Source organism: Aythya ferina, assembly GCF_964211825.1.
Source record: "Aythya ferina genome assembly, chromosome: 2".
Classification (NCBI taxonomy): Eukaryota; Metazoa; Chordata; class Aves; order Anseriformes; family Anatidae; genus Aythya; species Aythya ferina.
The window spans coordinates 73,787,731-73,795,609 of NC_140297.1; positions in this window are offsets into that span (position 1 = coordinate 73,787,731).

Below are 7,879 nucleotides of genomic sequence, written 5' to 3' on the forward strand. Positions count from 1 at the left end.
AACCCTCATCCCCCATCTCCTGTGCTGCTCAGGGTGGGAACAGGAGTTAGCAGAGTCTAGAATGATGTTGAGCCTGGGAAGAAGGGAATGGTGAAGGGGTAGGGTGTGTTTTTTTGTTGTTTGTTTGTTTGCTTGCTTGCTTGCTTGCTTCTCACCATTTCTATTTGTAATTGGCAATATTTTTTAATGATTTTTTTCCCCCAGGTTGAGTCTTTTTCCATGATGGTAGTTACTAAGTGATCTCCCTCTCTTTATCTCAAGCCATGAGATTTGCCATGTTATTTTCACAAACACACACACACACACACCCACACACACCTTCCTGTTGAGTAAGGAGCATGAGAGAGCAACTGAGTGGGCATTTTTCAGTTAATGAAGGTCAACCTGCTGCCATGGATGAAGCATGAAGACATCAAGAAAATGCTTAACAGAAAGTCATTGATCACGTTTAGAAATAACATATTTGATATGTGCTGGTTATTACAGGGGAAGATTGCTTTTTCTGTAGAAGGGATGTTAAGGGATTTTTCCTTGAAATGTATTACAAATTTCTACTAGACAATTTTTATGGAAGCTCCTGTCACATTGATCTATTCACTGGTTGGTGCTTTTTTTCTTATCTCATATGATTTACTAAGTTTTTTATGTTTAAAGGCTTGCTGCTTACATAGATCTAAGTAGGCCACTTAATGGCGGAAAGGTCTGTATTTTGGTGATAAAATAATGGGAGTTCCTTCTGTTCGTCACAAGAAGTCTGCAAGTTAGCAAATACTGAATTTATATCTTCTTTATTGTATTATTGTATTTTCTAATTAATAAAACATTTTAGAATAACTAGGCAATGTTTAAAACCCCTCCTTCTATCCTGAAGATTAAGATAGTAAGGTGAGAAGTTCACTCAATTCTGCCCAAAATGCAGGTGGTCTGTAATAGGGTGGTGAAAATCAGAAGCTGTTCACTGTGCAAAGCTGTAACATTTGAGTCACAGCCTTGTGTGTCTCTCCTGGGCTTACTGCTCGTGGTTGACTAAAGCTAAAGCAAGACCACAGGGCTTCATTTCTCTTTGGAACAGAACACCAGAATGTATATATATATATGCTATGTTTGTCTCATGTAATAATCCTTCAATGTAAAGCAGTGGTAATAGACTATCTGGGCATTTAAATTGCCCTCATTAAGTAGCTGAATTAATCTACTGCTTTCTTGAAGCAAATTACTTATACTGCTGTTCATGTGTGTTGCAGATTGCTGCATACTCTTTTCCAATGGCTTTCTTTGCAACTGTAAGAGCTCATGATGCACTGTCCTTTTTTGAGGAAACTCACAAAGCAAGAGTACTTGTGAGAAAGAAGCTGGTACATAAGCATCATATGATTCTGAATTGTGCTTCTATTACAAAATTATTTGCTTTACTTTGACAGCTGAATTTTTGTTTTAGTATTTTGATTAGTTTTGTGTATTCCTGAGAATTAGATTGTTATATATCTTGCTTGCTAGTAAATTATTCCTATAGAAGAAATGCAAAGCATAAGGGAAGGATAAGATTTAGTCAATTCCTATCAGTGTAACTTTTCCTGGGATTTTAAAAATTAAGTTTTATGGCTATATTGAACATTTCATACACACAAGCTATGGTTAAACTTATTCTACCCTTATCTATGTTCAAGAATATCTAAGTATTTGCGTGTTTACTTTTCATTTACCTGAATATATTTATTACCGTAACATTTCTTATTTGCAAGCCCACCTAAGAATAGCTTTGGATTTTTTTATTATTATTTTTTTTAATTTCCTACACCCTGTTTGCCTTTTTGTGTTTTCTAGGTGTTTATTCTCAGGAGTCTCCTGTAGGAGATAAATTTTAACAGGTGAATGTCTAAATAAAATATTTATATCTATGTTTCAGTGAACAAAGTCCTTTTTAATTAGACATTTTTAGATTTAGCAAATCTAATTTACCTGAGGAAGTACAAAAAGTTATTGTACTTCCCCTAATTAGAAAAACATGTTTCCACTGAAATTTTTCTGAAAATACACTTATCACTTTTTAATATCATCTTTTTTATCACTTTTAAATTGCATGCAAATAATTTTTTGTTTGTTTGTTTTTGGAGAGTACATTTTGTATGTTCATTTTGCTGAGAAATCCTTTTAGAGCAGTGGAAATGGCAGTATGCTACAAAATTTTCATCTGATTGTGTTATATTCAGGTATGTAAAATACTTTTTCGGTTTTAGAAGAAAATGCAAAGCTTGATCAAAAATTAATTTCAGCAATTTTAGGTAGTAAAATAATAATGCTAATACTAAGGAAAAATAATCACGGTATATATTGCCAGAGGTTTTATTACTGTTTAAGGAAAACAAAGGGCAGAATTCTGTATTGAAGGGGTTATATTTTTTTAAGAAATAGAATGCAGCAGGTTTTTTGTGTGTGTTTATGGTTGCAAATGAGAAGTCCTCTGAAGAAAAAGCATTTTATGAACCTATAGATAATTAGAAAAAGAAAACAATCACATTTTATTGACAGCCAGTGTAAACCAGTTTTACCCAAAATTTAATTCATATATGCATGGTTGCAAACAAGTTGCATTTCAACACCAGAGACAGAAGACAGAGAAAGAAAGGATTTTTAATGGTGACACCAGCCACACTTCTACTCTCTGCTGCATTCACATAATCAAAGTTTAAGGCTACAATTACTTTGAAAACTAAATAAAGCTGATACACTGCTTGTAAATGTGCCAAAATTCCTAACCATACTTTCATACCTAAAGAGCAGTATTCTTCCAGAGCCAATGAACAGGAGAGACCAGGGGGAGCAAGCTTGTGGCTCTTGCTCTACTTGCATTTTGTGAGTTTTGAGAGTGTCTACTTTAACGAGCATGTGCCAGAAACCTAAGGCTGTACTGTATTTTGTTATCCAAATCCTCAGCATGGCAAAACCAGGAAATGAATGCTACAGTGAAGTATTGGAATCAGGCTGCTGCAATAAGTGCTGTAACCCTTGAGTGTCTATCCCTTGTCTTTAATCTTCTCCCAAAGACTTATTTTTTTCTGGGTCCTTCTCCAGGACACAGTTTATGTTTTTCTTCAATTATCTGTTCTATTTTGCTTGCAGTAAATGGCTAAATAACATTTCAGTATATGATCTGTAGGCTGGCAGCCTACAGAATGGAATAAAACTTCTAGGAAGGGACATTTTAGGAAGTGAAATCCCTCATTTGAGATTCTGAAGACACTCAAAAACAAAGAGAAAAATCTACATGGAGCAAAATGGAAGTGCTGTTTCACTTTAAACTCATCTAAACCCAATCTTTTCTTTACAGACACCAGTTCAGATTCTGCTTCCCTGAACTTCTGATAAAGCAGCACAGTATACATGTAGGAAGGAGACTGTTGTGAAGAGAATGGTTACAGTTCCCCAGTTTTCAGGATGGATTTCCTGCTCCCTGAACCTTGGTAAAAATAAGGCTGATGAAGGTGAAACATGCAGTTTATCTGAACAGAATCAATATGATCAATAGAAGTAATGTCATAATAATGACAGCAATAAGCAAGAAAAACACAGATAGCTTAAAACCCCCTCCCATGTTACTACAGAAGAGTGAAACCAAGTCTTCTATGAAATTTGATGTGTGTAGGATTTAAAACATTTAAACTCATGTATTTGAGGTGCTCAGCTAAATAGTTAGCTTCACTACTTTAAAAAAAAAAAAAAATCAAAACTTTTTCTTACTATTATATTGATGTACTATTGCAATTTAGATTACCTAAATTACTCAGAAAAAAATAATAAATGTGGCATATCAGAAACAGAATGTTTTGGAATTCACCTTTAAAAACAAGCTTTTCTCTCAGCTGAAGTGGTTTCTGAACTACCTCTTGTTGTGGCTTAATGCCTTCCTGTGTAGTAACTGATGAGTAGATTAAAGGTGACTGAGAATTTTTTCAGTTCATTGTTTCCTCAGCAAAAGGTTATCGGAGATAACAGGTTTAGTCCCATGCTAACAGTCATGCCCAAGATGAAACAGATGATCATATCTAAAAATCAATAAAAGAAGAAATGTGGGCACTGACTAGAGTAATATTGCAGGCTTGGCTTGCATTTCCTTTGGTATTTCCAGTCGATTTATTATCAGGTAATGACACAGTATTCTCTGCAATTTTCCTGAGCAATTTGGCCAAGTCTCTTCAATCAAACTGTCAATGCATTTTTAGATATTCTACATATTTTTCATATTTTTGCCTTTCATAATATAGTTGCTACAACATTCATTGTCTTCAATTAGTCTAAGGATGTCATTAGGATCACTTCTGAAATCCTTCAAGATATTACCATTCTCTTTTTACTGAGACTATCTTTCCATTGAGAGAGAAGGACATGTTATAAAAACTACATGAAACTTTACTGTCTTCAATAGACTCTGAGCTGACAATTTTTTCTTGGACACTGAAAACTACAAAGACTGTAGAATTACACCGAATATAAATTTATTTAAATATTCCTGCATACTCAAGTACTGTCTTTATTAGATCTTTTATGTTCTATTTGACTCAACAGAACTCATTCATTAGTTGATCTAAAGTATGTGTTTTGCTGAATGGGGTCATTACATTGGTAGCAAAAGTACATACTACTTATGCCTTTTTCCAAAGAAAGTTACGTGGACAGTATGCTGTTAAAGTTACAGTTGATGGGGAAAAATGGAAGAATATTCCATTGATGCAAAGTAGAATTTGTCTTCTACTATGGAGGGGAAAATGCAGTACAAGAAGATCCTTTCATTTTGCAAAAAATTAATTCTGTCAGTTTTGTTTTGACATTATTATTTGTTTTTCTAAGCAGAGTAAATCCAATTGTACATGTATACCATAATCTCTTGATCTTTAGAGAAAATTTAGGTAACATGTTAAAGAACAATGTTATAAAATTCAGGATTTGAATGCTTCCTGTTCCAGAAAAGCCTGTGTAATAAATGGAAATTTCAGTACCTTGCACAGTTATATAAGCAAGCAAGGCAGTTTAATATTCAAGTGTTTTCACAAAATAAACCAAACAGCTCAGTTCTCTGTTTTTCAGCAACAGATGGATTTTTTCAGAGATGTTCTACCTTTACCTCTTGAACTGGAGGTTGATATGAGAGTCTGTTACTGAGCAGAACTATCTGACTCAAATGGAAATAATGGGTCTTCAGTACTTTTGAAAAACAGGTCATGTCAAGTGAGTATATCTAAATAATAGATATCAACACTTCGCAGATTTTCACAGATTTTCCCTTCAAGTTCATATAGGTGAATTCTTATTATTCATGTAATAAATACAATATAATTTATTTGTACACAGAACTATTTGTACGCACAACTATTACAAGATCAGCTCAAAACGTAAATATTAAAAGTCATGGGGAAGTACAACCATCAGTAATTTAGCAAGCTGTTAAATTCCTCTTCCGGACAGAAAGGCCAGTATTGAAATTTAGGGTTCATAACTGTATGCTGCTCTCATACACTACACAGGAATCTGAAAAATTTGATCTAAATCTTCTGGTGCTCAGTGAATTCATTTTCCCCTCTCACAAACACAAATCATTTAATTTAACGAACAGCATTTTATTAGACGGAGAAAATCAGCAACATGGACTAACTGAGCAATATCCAATATCTATTGATTTATTTGTGTTTTTTTTTTTCCCCAAGTTTTACTGTTTACAGCCCTTTTCTGTGACCTTTTTGGTGAAAGAACTGCTACACCAGTTAGTTGCTTCTGATTTCCTGTAATAACAGCCTCCATTTGGGGGATTCTGACCTACTGAGCCAACACTGAAGATGATTAGACAGAATATATTATAAGATATACAGTCAATTTTATTTCTCACAATCAAGGAACGAGAAAGGTCCTGAAGCAACTTTTACTATAGAGTGAAGCACATCTCTTAGTTTCGCTGTTATTTATTTTTTTTTATATACATACCAATATTTTACAAAAAAAAAAAAAAAAAAAAGAGAGAGAGAGAAAGAGAGAGTGAGAGCTCTCAGACTTGATGGTAAGGAAATAGTACTTCTAGGTCCTAATTATACATTATGGAAAATGCATAGGTTTCTAAATTATCTGTAAAATAAACCTTAGTGGAAGACACAGCACAGTCTGTGATTGTGATTGTAGACAACCATATCCAATGACTTTCTCAAGGTTAAAAACACTCACATTCATGACTGTGTTTTGTGACTCCCGAATCTATTTTTTGTGAACATCATATCAGTTCCCATTACAGTTAATAAATGTAATATTTAATATCCTGTAATTTCAATTTTAAAACAAACTGCCTAAAAGAATTAAAAAGTTCTAAAACAACAGGTTTCCCTAATAAAAGCCATTTTTATGTGCCTTGAAAGGTGCCAAAATTTGGCAAATTATTTAGACTCTGGATCTGTGTTTCAAAGACCATTGTAATTAAGAGTTTATAGAATATTCTGTCTATTACTAATTTTTTAAAACAAACAACTACCTGTGTACATGTAAGTTTACAGGACAGTTGAAGATACAAATAGGTATCTGTTTCTGCAACCAGCCATCCACTCAGAGTAAAATCTGAGTTATGAGCATGTGTGTCTTCAGGAATCAGCATACTAGTAAGCATTGAAAACATTGATAGTGACAGTCATCACATGTCAGGAAACTAAATAGCTCATTAGAGCAACACAGCAGAGGAGTGACATTAGCAAGGAATAACGTGAGGGGAAAGGATTCCTGTGCTATGAAGAATGCTAAACAAAATGCAACATGGTCCAGACACAGAAATGAGAACAGCTATTTTAAAGCAAGCAAAGGAGAAATCAGGAGCATCTGCCAAGCTTGGGAGTGATTATTGACAGGGGCAGGGAAAAATGGGATGCCAAAGACTCGCTGATGAGTGTATGAACATATACCTGTCAAGAGCCAGGAAACTGACAAGTCTTTTAAAGAACAAGTAGAAAAGATGTCAGGACTGAAAGTTGTCAGGACTCGAGGAAGCATTCAAAAGGCTATTCATTCTTTAGTCATTCTTTAGAGATCCTGTCTTTCTAAAGATAATCTCACTGCATTAAAAAAAAAAAAAAAAAAAAAAAAAAAAAAAAAAAAAAGTGAAAGAGGTTTCTCTTTCCAAAGAACTTACAAAGAACTTATTTGTCTCTTACAATACAGTGAGCCAAGATAGGAGTTATTCACTATATTTGTATAAGACATTAGTATGTTTGGTTACAGGATTTCAGCTAATACAGAGGTGTCTTTTAAATCACTCTCTAATTCCTTTTCAACTTGTCTGTAAGAAGAAAACAAACAAACAAAAAAAAAAAAATGTAGAATTTCTAATACAAGGTATTTGTAAAAATAGCAAACTTATTTTGAGACACACAGCACAGAACAATATATAGTTCACAGGTGATGTCAATATAGTGAGTCTATATTTTCTCAAGTGTTTAGTGAGCAGGAGGGCTCTGTCTTGATCCTGCTATATTTGATCTTATGTTATTCTTCCCCTCTGCTCTCATTAAACTACACCTGGAGTACCACATTCAGCTCTGAGTCTCCCAATGTAAGAAGAACGTGGACCTATTAGAGGAAGTCCAGAGTGTGGTGGTTTTACTTAGCTGGGCAGCTGTGCTCCACCACAACTGTTCTCTCACTCCCCCTCCTCAAAGCGAAAGGTGGAGAAAATATGATGAAAAGGGCTCAAGGGTTGAGATAAAGACAGGGACTTCACTCAACAATTAGCATCATGGGCAAAACAGACTCAGCATAGGGAGATAAATGTAATTTATTACTTATTACTATCAAATTAGAGCAGCAAGAAACTCAAAACAAACTAAAGGCACCTGAACAAACTAAAGGCAACTTA